General features: G+C 51.5%; 1 protein-coding gene across 1 annotated transcript in view; it reads right to left on the bottom strand.

The window, feature by feature from the left end:
- The window catches only part of CAMK1G (calcium/calmodulin dependent protein kinase IG), a 29539-nt gene extending 20905 nt beyond the window's left edge, over positions 1 to 8634 (bottom strand). Inside the window, exon 1 of the mRNA XM_047840764.1 lies at positions 8571 to 8634. The gene's annotated coding sequence lies outside the window, so the exon portion shown is untranslated. The remainder of the gene's footprint in view (positions 1 to 8570) is intronic.
- Positions 8635 to 12728: the final 4094 nt, after the last annotated feature.

Raw genomic sequence — 12728 nt, forward strand, 5'->3', positions numbered from 1 at the left:
TTGGGCCTAAGAAGTAGGAAAATATGTCTAATGGTCGCATCTCTTAGGCAATACCCCTCCTTCCCCATTGAAACAAATGCCTGTAGACTCTATGGGGTCTTCTATTAGCCTCAGGACAAAGGGAAAGTTGGTGCCTCCCTAAATGAACATCAGGTAAAGAACAGAGGTTTGGAGGTCAACCTGAGTTCGGATTCTACTGCTGCCAGTTACTACTTAAATGGCCTTAGGCGAGCTACTAACCTCTTTGAGTTTATTAACTCATCTGTAAAATGGGACAAAGCCCATTACGGTTATGGTGAAGGTTAAATGGAATTGTGTACACAGAGACTTAGCACATTGTCTCACATATACTAAACAGTTGGAATAGAGATAGTATTGGGGGGATGCTAAATCGATGTCTCTTCATTCCTGGTAATCCCCATCTGGAGGAGGACTCGTGTCCTAAAATAGGTTCTATAGTATAGAGAGGAACCACTTCTGCCATTCAGACACAAGTGTGAGACTTAAGCCCCTGTGGATACGAAGAATGTGACATAAGAGAAGGCCCTGCTAGAGAGGAAGAGGTGTGGAAATGACCGACAGTTTTGGCTCAAGTGGATCCAGGGAAGGAGAGGGGGGGAGATGGGTGTAGTTGCCCGAAGCACACATCTCTGCGTTCACCTTCCTGGAGTCGAATCCCATCCGGGCCTGGGAGACATAGGTGACACAGATGGGTGGGCTTCCCAGGCCCCTGCTGGTGAGAAGCTATAAGTGTAGGAGGAGTTTCCAGTGCAAGCACATTTAACAGGGCCGGAAGTAATCATGGGGCAGGCCTAGAGGGAGAAGGTGAGTGAGACAGGGTGGCATGACCCGCTGGGACTCCAGAAGTCTCCCCGGGCCTGTGGGGAGCTGGGGCCAGCTTGTTCCAGATCATGACGGCCGACTGCGGGTGTCTCCCTAGTCCTGTGTTTGGTGACGTCATGTTGTTAGCTTGAAATTAGCCACAGTGGGAGTGCTTACACCTGGACACAGGCAAATGCTACAATCAGGGCTTCTCCCCCACTCATCCCCTACCTTCTAGAACCAGTCCTTCAACAGACATGTCATCTCACTTCTGCCCCTGGCCCTGGTGAAGGGACACAGAGCTGCTAGAGGGCCTGTCACCTGGGGTCCAGAAGAAGAGACAGGCTTAACCAGGGCTTCTCAGGTGGAAGCAAATGGCTGGGAGCTGGGCCTTTAGTAGAGGGTGTCAGCACGGTGCCCGGTGGGCCAGATGGGACCAGTCACAATAAAGAGGTCAACAGTCATCTTCTGGTGAGATCCCAGAGAACTAGGATCTGAGGTCCCTGATGAGTCTGAGGCCCCTTTCTCCTATCTACAAGCAAGACCAAGTAAGCACCTTATAACACAAAATGCCCCCTTGAACCAGAGTAAGAGGCGGCGAGGCCATCTCAAGGCTGCTCAAGGCTGTGTGTTTTCCTGGAAGAAACTGAGTTAGCTAAATGAGACTCCATTGAACCTGAGATGCTATAATGAACACATTCAAATTTAAAGTTCCCCATTTCCCGCTTTTGCTGCCTGGTGAGAGTGGGGGTTCATGAGAAGGATTTTACGGGAAATAAAGACGCTACATTTTCTTCGCACATTTCAGTATTGTGTGTAAATTTGCAACCTGGCTGTATACTAGTTGGTGGCTGTTATTATGAGAATGCGTGTGAGAAGTGTTATGAAATCCTTAGCATTTGGCAATTCCAGTGTGGATCTGGTGGTTTGTGCTTGTATCTTCAGGACCATTCGTGGACTTGCTCCTCTTGGGAGGGGGGCAGCCCAGAGGGACCACAGCAGTTCAGGGCCCTGGGCACTAGCTGCGGGAGGGAAGGGGTCCTCACCATCCATGCAGTGGTGGTCTGACCCTTGATTTGGAGGGCACGGTCCACAAGGCAGAGAGATAAATGAACCCTGACTGGCAGACTGCTTTAGGGAAGATGAAATATTAGAATAGAGGGCTATCTTTAGCCAGATACCATTCTGCAGATTCTTAGCCCCAAATCTGGCAGCTTCCACTTATCAGACTGGGTGGCATCTGGGCTCGGACCAAGTGCTTCTTATTGTATACACTGCAGCTGGGAAGTCTTGAAGAATGTAAGGGGTGAGGGCAAAGGGGTGGACGTTAAAAGGAGCCATATCAAGAAGGTCAGTCTGTTTGTCTCCCTCTCTGTCTCTCTCCCCTCCACAGACCCGCAGGGCTGGGGGCGGGGTGCTGCTTTTCCAGATAAGGAGCCAATCAAGAATCTTCTTTCCAGCTCGGGGACCATCGGCTGGGCGTTCATGACTCCCCCTGCTGGAGCCCCGTGGAATGACGGCCCGCTCTCAGGGAGGCTCCCCCAACCACCTCACTAGCAGATCTGTACTCCCTGTTCCCTCTCTCCCATCTCTCTTAAATAGCTTAAAAACATAGTATTCTTAGCTAAGCCAGGCTATAAGAAAACATCTTTCCCGCCCACCCCTCCTCCCATACACTCAATCCCAACAATTTAGTTCCATCTTCAGAGCAACATGGAAAACTCGGGGGGCCCAGATCTGAAACCCCCGGTCGTTCCCGCCCCTCCCGGACCTCAGAGAAGTCCCCAGGCCCCGTGCCCCGCGCGGTGAAGGTCTAACCTTGGGCTCCTAGAGGGGCAGCCCACATTGTTTCCGCGTCCTGCTTCTTTCCGTTGAAGTCCTCCCCCTTCTCCCCTGACTCCTGTAATCTAGGTTCTTTCAGAGGAAAAGAAAACACATACTGAGAAGGTTGAAGCCCCAATATTGCTGTTATTTGTTCCCAAAGCACTTGCACCTCTCTCTTTTGGGCCAAGACTTCCACTGGGCTTCAAAGCTCAGGAACAGCCACTGCAGGGTTACAGCTGATTTCCCACGTATAGCTGGGGGTCGCGGTCGGGGTTGGCATCCATGACCCCCGCTCCCTCAACAGGGCAAGACCCTCAGGGATATTTTGCAAAAATGACTCCAGGCGAAGGAAACAACCTTACTCATGGGGCCATCTTTGAATTGTGAGGGTAACACTTCTTCAATCAACAAGCGTTTATTGAGTACCTCCTGTGTACCTAGGGCACTAAACACGGACATTTCTATGATAGGAAGCTACCTTTAAAAGTTCTTCCGATCAAGGTGGAAAGACCAAGCCTAGGTATGTACATAAGCAACTAAAAACACGGACCAGTCCAGGGGGGCGGCAAACGAATGCACACACTGCTCATTGCTCGGAGCCAAAGCGGTTCAGAGGTCAGTTGCAGATTGACGGCGGACGTGTGAAAGTCCCTCACCAGGCTGTGAGTGCTTCCAGGGCAGGGGACATGTGTTCCTCAGCTGGAATCCCTAGTGCCTAGTACTGAGCCTGGCATACACCAAGGTCCAGCATGCATTTGATACGCGATTTAGTGAAGAGGAGAGCCCAGGTGGGTTGATCAGGGAGCTGGACTTAAAATGGCTTAGTGCAAGGTGGGAAGACAGATTCCTTACCTTGCTCTAGAAACAGACCTTCAGCAAGAAGACCTGTACTTGGGGAAGAAAAGGCAGTAGGGCCTCCTCTCTAAAGTTCTCTCAGCGAGGCTCCATTTAGGACATTGCAGCAAGACCTATGACAATCTGAAACTCTCCTGTTTCTTTGTGTGAGGTCATATCCTCACTAGAAAGTAACTCCATGTGGACCAGACCTTGCCCATCTCCTTGTCTCCCCTGGGCCTAAGGCAGCGCCTGGCTCCTAGGTCGTGCTCACTCGTAGTTTTTTGAGATGGTCTTCTTGGTCTGTTGGGGGACACAGCTGGGGAGGAGCTTGCAGAGGGAAAAGTTCTTCCTAAAGGGTAGCCCTGGGCTGGATGCCGCCTCTGAATGCAGCCCTTTCTGGTGCTTCTGGGGACAGGCTATGTGATCCGTGGTGGCATCCAGCCTGGCTGTTTATGAGGTGCTGCTGAGAGATGCTCGGGCTGTGAGCCCAGGAGGCAGGTGCCCTTCTCTCCTTCCCATGCTCCATTTGGTCACAGGAACAACACTAGCACCAGACAGAACTCTAAGGCAGATGAGGCTTATTTTCAATGACCTCCTCATTGCCATCACCAGTCCCCAAAGATGCCAGGCATTCAATTCAATTCAATTCAATTCAATTCAATTCAATTCCATGTGTTTCCCAAAGCCACAGTAGGGTTCCTAAAGTGGACAGGAGCAACCTAGAGGAGATGGGGACAGGGAAGGAGGGGATCTTGGAGCAGCATGTCTGCAGCCTTCAACCCACAGATAATGGCTCTCAACTCTACCTAGGGCAAGAGTCACTGTACCTTTGCTTATGCTCTCACTTGGGGCTTCTGAGCAAGCAGGTATAAGTCACTCTGGGGCATGGTGAGGCATGTGTGGCTCTTTTACTGACCTCATTGGAACCAGGCCACCCTAAGACCGCTTTATGGTCTGCATACAGGGCTTTCCATTTCTTGGGAGCATGACTCAGATAGGCCTGTGGGTCTTGGGAGGGAGGTTATCAGTTGGATCATCTTTAATAAGAGTGTGCTCTCTGCCTCCAGGCTGGGGCACATGGAGCCATGGCAATGTATAAATTGTGTGGTTATAAGGGGCTGAAAGGCTAAAGCTGGGTTGTTTTCTTGCCCTGATCCCCCCCCCCCCCCCATCTCCTGGGCTCTGGCCCATATTGGACTTTGCGTCATCCTTTGGATTGAGAGGGACATTAGAAAGAGCTCAAGTTCTGGTTCCAGTTTTGATTTGGTATGGAGAAGCTGTGCAGCCCCAGGGAAGTCACTGTACATCTCTGGGCTTCCACATTTCTCTTTAGTGAAAAGAGATTGGAACAGACAAAGGTTTCCTGAAGTTTGTTTTTTAAAATACTAGTCCCAGAAGATTCTTTGTGGGCAAAGCGGGTTTGCTGCCCCTTCTTTAAAGATTCACGACCCATATTAGCTTATGAAAGGCTCTGAGGACTATTACACCCCCTCAGTTAATGCTGTTTAACCTGTCATGCCCCAAACTTACGAGATTGTGAAACTTTCCCTTTGTGACATCTGCTAGCATCCGGGGACTCCAGGGTTGCCCAAGCTTACTTTGGAAAACGGGGTGACTGGCTATTTCTGATACTCTGTGATTCTCCATTTGTTTTAGCCATAAGAAATTTCCAGCAGTCTGCTGCCCTCAGCCATACCACTTCATGAGGTCACAGGCACATAGCTGGGCCTGGGTGGCTGTCAGGCCCAGTTCATGGGCTGCAGCTCAAGTGGCTGGTCAGTTTTCCAGAGCCCAAGCCCCGAACCTGCAAGCCTCCTGGAGACTTCTGGCAGAACAGAACCTCCGAGGAGTACGGACTCCATCCCCAGTGCTCCCACTAGGCCTGCGTCTCACGGGCCAACTCTGCGTGCCAGTTTCTGTTCACAAAATCACGGAGGAAGGATGTTTTTCAGTTGCCTCCTGCAGTTTATTTCAGGCTCAAACCCACATTTACGTTTAACCAAGTCCGTCCTGCTGCAGTGACCAGCCAGAATCCACATGTTGCCTAAGGTTTACCGTGTGCCTCTTATAAAATAAATGAAGAACACGCTCCAAGGCTTCACTTAGTGGCTGAGAGGTCAACACATAGGAGTCACTGGAGAGAGTAGGGGGTGCTCCTGATTCCGGATGTGCTCCTAAGCACAGGGGGCCTCAGTTTCCTCATCTGCTGCACAGGAATAATGATCCCTGCTCTAATTCTCAGCACTCCCGTGGTGTCAGCGGGCACAACAGAATCATTCTGCAGCCTCGACGATGCCATGCAGCGGGTCCACATTATAGGCACATGAATTAAACACCATGCACCGGCCGGGAAAGAGAGGAAAACAAAAGCACTTTAAATAGAGACGAACACGCAGGAGGAGACGTGAATCCACTGCTCCCTAACTGGTCTCAGCTCCCAAGTGCGTCTCACCGTGTGGACATCTCATCTCACGGTGATTTTAAAGTGTTGGAAAGTATCTAATTTTTCATACAGCACGGTCTTGAAATGCAAACCCACTACTTCATCTGGTACCGAACCAGCAGAAGAGAGCTCTGAGGCCACACTGGGAAGCTGCCTGGGAAGGGTTTATGCTGGTCTCTCTGGGGCACCTTTCTAAGGAGTTTCCTGGGGGAATGGTGGTGACCGTGCATCTGCCACACGCGGCCCTTAAAGCCAGACCCGTGCAAGAGGTGCGTCCTCTGTGCAGGTGCAGGGCTCCTTCCTGGCACCGCCAGGCACGGTCCGCCCCGGGAAGGGGTGCACGAGGCGAGCTGTGGCGGGATGCTCTGCGGGACCAGCCCTGCCTCCCGGGACTCGGGCTTGACCGGCTGGCAGCGCTCGCGGGGCGGGGCGGGGCAGGGCGGGGCACTTGCCGCCGGGCCCCAGCCCCCAAGCCCCCAGCCCCCCGCCGGTGACCGCGGGGGCGCGCCCGCGGTTGTAGCGCGCGCGCGCGCGCGCGGCCGCCGTCTCATTCATGCTGCAGCTCATTCACTGGGCGGGCTGGCGGCGCCGGGGGGGGGGGGGGGGGGGGGGGTGCCGCACGCGCTGAGCGGGGCGTTTATTCTAGCCGCGTGCGCGTGTGTGAGCGCGGGAGAGGGATCGAGGGCGGCGCTCTCTGCCTGGTGGGGGGGGGGGGGAGTATTTCCTGTCCCAGCCCCCTGCCTCCAAGTGCTCCCCCGCCTCGCAGGGTGCCTGCTGAGCGCTGGCAGCCGCACCTTGCGGGCGCCTCACCTGCCTCCCCTCCTCCCCTCGGCCTCACTGTCACCTTTAGGGGAGGTGTCATGAAGCCCATTTGGTAGCTGCGGTGCTGATGGCTAGGAATGTTGAGCAGGATGCTCCAAATCAGATAGTATGTGACAGAGCTGGCCTGGGAGCCCCCCGGCCATCAGAGAGGCACCACAAAACCTGTTGCCTCTCTCCTGGAGGTGATTATCCGATTTCACTTACCGGGCTTCACCCTTGGGGTGCTTTCATGCAACCCCAGCACCCAGCTCCTGACTGAGGCCCCCGGGGAACACGTGACTTGGATGATCTGAGAAAGGTACTGAGGCCGGGCCATCTACTGCCTCTCCTGCCTCCAGCTCAAACCTCTTGTCGCTCGGACCTCAGGCTTCTTTCTTTCCCCAAGTTTTGCCCCGTCTCTCTCAGGAGTGCTCTTAATACACACGCACATCCACACCTGTCCCCCACCCCATACACCATAGCTATCTGTGGTATCATGGAGAGGTCACTGATGATGTCAGAAGTTCTGGGGTCAAACGCCACCGTCCTTAACCAGATACCACCAATATCCAGCTTTGCAACCCCAGGCAAGCCTCTTTGAGTCTCATCCATACTAAGGGAGAACTATTACTTGCCCCACCAGCTCGATGGGCTTGCCCTAAAGCCAGTAGCTTAAAAGCACATTATAAACTGTAAAGCGCAGTTCCCATACCAGGTATTACTAAGCACTTTGTGTCATGGCCTATTGGAGCTCATCTTTGGCCCCGGGTTAAGCGTGGGTCAAAAGAACTGCCCGGGGCTGGGCTGTTTCCGGCCTCTGATCTGGGAAAGATCGTCTCCTTACCCAGGAGAACCCCGCTCGACTCTTTGACCCTCCTCAGAGATTTTTCTCATGATCAGTTTATCTGGCTCCAGAGCAAGCCGCTGGCCAGCCATGCACTACCGCCAGACCAGCGCGAGCCCTGGCCGCTGCCTCCGGGAGCTTCGGGGTTAATGTTTGTGCGTCAAAGTTACGTGGAGAGAAGGGGCCACAGTGCGGATGGGGGTGCTGGAGCAATCAGACCTTCTTTTAACGTCTTCACCTGCCAGCGCAACTGGGGAAGTTTCAAGACGGAAGGGAGACAGAAGCGCCCCTGGGGAAGGTGAAGGAGCAGTCTCGTGACTGACAGCAATGAGTTCTGCATCCTGAAGCCGCCCAGGCGGGACGTGGAGCTGGCGCCTGGCGGTGGACCCCGCCAGGAGGGACTGAGGCTGGCCCGCTTTCCTGGGGTTTGCAGAGCCACAGGCTGTTTACAAACTGCCTTTTCTGCCCACTGGCTCTCTTAATGCTCACGACAGCCCAGACAGGTAGGCAGAACGCATTGCTCCTTGCCAGATGGGGTCAGAGAGGTTAAGAGATGAAGGTTGAGCAGGAGGCAGGGTTGCAAGCTCGCTGGAGGTCCTGACACCCCCGCAGACAGCCCCTCCCAGCCACAGAGCCCTGAGGATTGTCCCTAGAATGCAGCCTGCAGGCAGGCATTGCAGGAGGGACATATACAGATATTTTGCCCCCCTTTCCCTGCCCAGAAGTGCAAAAGGTTCCCCCTCAAGCCAACCCCGAAGTGATGGCAGATGGCTCTGCACGGAGGTTCCACCTGGGCCCCGTTTAGACTTATTTTCCAAGGCAGCTACAACTTACCCTTGATACCACGAGAGTCAGGCAAGCCTGGAAATGGGGCAGAAATGAATAAAATACCCAAGTTGCTTGCAAAGGTGGCTCTTCTGCCACATCTCTAGGTGCCACATGCCTCCCCTTAAGCAAGGAAACCTCCTAAAACCGAGAAAAGAGTCAGGTTCATCTTACCTGAAGACTCGGAAGGAATGGTGCTCCCGGTGCTCCTACTCCAGCTCCTACAGGTCTGTGAGGATTAGCTGCTCCAGCGCTTTAACAATAAACCGAATTAAAGGGGAGGAATGCAGGGGTTTTCTTTCCCAGGACCGTAACCAGGCAGTCTTAAAGGGGAGGAAAAGTAGCTATGGTGGCTTGCGTCTCTCCTGCCTTTCCTCTGCTTTGCTTTCCCTCCCTCCAAGCAACATTGAGGCCGATCCAGAAAAATGCTTTTGCAGAGGGCCCTTTTATGCCCTCTGTGCGTGTGTGTGCGTGTGTGTAATTGTGTTTGCGTTGATGTGTGTAATGGCAAGGGAGCAAGAAGAGAAAGCAGAAACAAAACTGCAAATTACTGGTTTCCATTGGCCTGGATGGGGTGATAACAGAACATTAGAGAAGCTTTCTAGGACTGCCTGCCTCAGTTTCTTTTTTAACCACTCAGTTCCTGGAGTGTTGTCTAAAAACACCTTCCCGACCAAGAGGATATCTACTTGGATCGAAATGTAGGGACTGAAGACCGCTCTGTGTCCAGTTGTCTCTTACAGAATGGGAAGAGAAGCAGGGGGACCCTCTGTTGCATGGCCCCACCCCAACTCTCTGATCTATCATCTGTCCCCTGTTTCTAGAAGCATAGCATCTTGATCCCAAAACCTACCAGCCTCTTTTCAGTCCTACCCCATTAGACCTTAGGAGATCATTCCCTTTCCTCTGGAAACTCTAGCTGACTCTGTTCCCCCCTACTCACCTCTCCATCCTGCTCTTGACCATCTCAGCCTCCTTTGGGCTATTCCTTTCCGTGAAGTTTCCTTGAACTTCCATCTTTTGCCCTTTGCTTTCTCTTTCCCTCCTCTTCCCTTAATCCTAACATCCACTCACAGAGTCTGTTACCATCATCATGTGAATGTCCCAAGTCAACACCCCCGTCTGGGTTGTTGACCTTAACCTTGACATCCAGATGTCCAACTCCATCCACAAATAATCCTGAACATGTAAGAGCTTTCTTCAGACCCCTCTCCCCCTGTCTCCCCAGCTAGGCTGTGGAGCTACTATCTTCCCAAACACTCAAGGTAGGGTCCCAGTCACTTTCTTTGACTGTGTTGTCTCTTTCATTGCCTTCCAAATCCAATCAGCTGTTATGCACTTTTAATTGTTCCTTTATATTAGCTTTTAAATTGTGCCTTTTCAATTTTTTAAAGTCGTTTGTGTTTTTTGAACAAATAACACATTCATAGGGGTCAGAAATCAGAACTATATTAAAAGACATATATCAAAAAATAAAAATAAAGAAATAAAAGACATGCATTGAGGTGTTTCACCTTTCCATCCACCCTTTCCCGCCCACCCCCCCCACCAGCCCTGCCCTCTATAGGTGGCCACTCTTATTGGTTTCTTGTCTATCACTCCAGTATTTCATGTGGATGCAAGTAAAAGAATATAGAATATATTCTGTAGAATATAGAATATAGATATAGCTATAAATAGATATAGATATTCCCTGCTATCCTTTTCACACAAAAAGTAAGTAAATGCTGCCTCTTTTATATCTTCATTGCTACAATTTTAATTCAGGCCCTCCTTCTCCTCTCTCTGGTACTATTGTGATAGATTAGGCTCTAACTGGTCCCTGGGGGAGGTGGCCAATTGAGATACCTAAAAGTGGCTCTGGAGAAGTCTTCTAGGTTAGACTCCTGGGTTGTCCGTTGACAGGATGTGTGGCCTTGGACAAGTGACTTAACCTCTCTGTGCCTCAGTTTCCCCACCTGTGAAATGGGATAATTTGTGAACTTATTTCATACGCTGGTAGGGTGGAGTGAGACAGAATGCCAGTTGCTTGGAACAGTAACTAGCAGATGATAAAGACTCAGTGAATGTGGACTAGTACTGTTTTCCCTCCAATCCAACTTTCATTCTTGCTAGAATTATCTCAAGAAAACATATTGCTTTTACCTCACACACACCCAAAAAAGATCTATTACCTACAGGATAAAGTCCAAACACCTTGGCCCATCACTGAAGGCATTCTAGGATCTGGCACAAAACTGTCCTCTCTCCCTTGAGTCCCTCCATCCACCCAGCTAACTCTCTAGCTTGGCATCCGAGACCCTGATTTCTGACACACCGCTTTACCCAGCGCTCCTGACCTTCGCTTGTGCTGGTCTATCAATATAGAATGCCCTTTCCTCCTTCTCTGCCTATGGAAATGCTATAGATTTTAAAAATCCTCATCAAATACTATCTCATCCGCAAAGCCTTCCATGATTTCCCAACTTCCTTGCAACTAGTCCCTCCTTCCTCTGTGCGGTTCCCAAAATTTTGTCTACAGCTCTTCATCGTCCTTAATCTTTTTCTGCCTTGAATTTTAGCCTGTGTTGCCACCACTTAGATTCCCTGGGTGCAGTGTCCCTGTCCAGCAGCTGTCTTCCTTCTGTCTGAACACTGGAACTGGGGAGTTCATCACAGCTTGAAACAGTCAAGTAATGCCCTTGGGCATCAACATGTGTTAGAAAGTTTATCTCCATAGGGGACTGAAGTCTTCTTCAGCACAGGCATGCATGCACTCATTCCTTAAATGTTTATCAACACTGAACACGTACTAGGTACTGGGGACACAAAACCAGACCCAGACTCTACACTCCTAGAACTGCTGTCCAAGCACACGAACCAGCCAAGTCTGTGCTACGTAATGTGCGCTGATACAAGTTTGAATTGGGCAAGGAACTGCTTGCTGGTCAGCACCAGCCCCCTGGAACCCTCCCTCTTCTTCCCCTTTCCTTCCATCCACCTGCGCACTGCTGGCCTTGGTGAGCCACAGAGCCAGAGATGAATTCTCAGCTGTGGAAATAGAAATGGGTTCCATGTTGGGCGCCATGGGACAAAGTGTTACCTCTTTCTGTTGAGTTCCAAAGGTAGATGTCCTCGCAGGTACTGACCAGGCCATATGCTGGACATCAGAGGCCGGGAGCAGGGGCAAAGAATCCATGGCTGGAGCAGTAGCACAGGTGGCTAGAGAACTGGAGGGGCATCCATTCAGGAATGTGTTCCAGGGAGGTAGAAGAGAGACTGGGGCGTGAGAATGCACGTGTACTTGGGCACATATACATGCATGTGCACACTCACACATGCTTGCAACGTTGTCTCAGATTCTTTTAATGGCCTTGTCTCTATGGTTTCTCTAATCAGCAGTCCAACTGAGTGTTTATTCAACATCAACTCTGTGCCCAGTAGAGGAGGCAAGGCATAGAAAACAACTGGAGATGAATCAACAGCTGCATCAGGTACTATTACCTCACATTGTCCCCAGGGACGGGGCCTTGGCAGGAGAGCTGGGGGTTGGAGACTGGGAACGGTTTCATGGAAAAGTGTCACGGAAGTCAGCCTGGTCCTTAAAGGTGACTAGGACCGGATGTGGGAGATGTTAGGGAAAATACAGAGGCTGGAATATGTAAGATGCATGCTGGAAATGACAAGGTGGCCCTGCAGTGCACGGGGGACAAGTACATGAGGGACAAGGCTGGCCCAGGAGGGTGTTTGAGCAGCCTGACTGAGGCTTTGGACTTGGCTGTGAGGCAGTAGAGGCACTGTAGATTTTTTTAAGTTTATTTATTTTTGAGAGAGAGAGAGACAGAGCGTGAACAGGGGAGGGGCAGAGAGAGAGGGAGACAGAATCCGAAGCAGGTTCCAAGCTCTGAGCTGTCAGCACAGAGCCCGATGCGGGGCTCAAACTCACCAACTGTGAGATCGTGACCTGAGCTGGAGTCAGACGCTTAGCCAACTGAGCCACCCAGGTGCCCCATCTGCACTATAGATTCTTAAGCAAGGATGTCTTAAGCAAGATTCTTAAGCACCAATGTCAGGGTGCCAGAATTGGGGAGAAATTAGAGACTAGAAAGTCAGCAGGGAGGCTCTACTGTCACGGAGATGTAGGTCTGAACCAAAGGGGTAGAGGAGAGGAGAAGGAAGGCCCATTCTCACCAGGAAGCGTCCTCTCACCTAAAGTGACGTGTGCATCTGAGCTTGTCACAGGGGATGTCAGCGAAGGGAGAAGTGACCAAGTGTACTCACTGGGTGCCCACCTCCACTGCTCCCATGTGGTCATGCTTACCCTTCAACTGAACAAAGTAAGGAGTCCTCTTA

Source organism: Prionailurus viverrinus, chromosome F1, assembly GCF_022837055.1.
Source record: "Prionailurus viverrinus isolate Anna chromosome F1, UM_Priviv_1.0, whole genome shotgun sequence".
Lineage (NCBI taxonomy): Eukaryota > Metazoa > Chordata > Mammalia > Carnivora > Felidae > Prionailurus > Prionailurus viverrinus.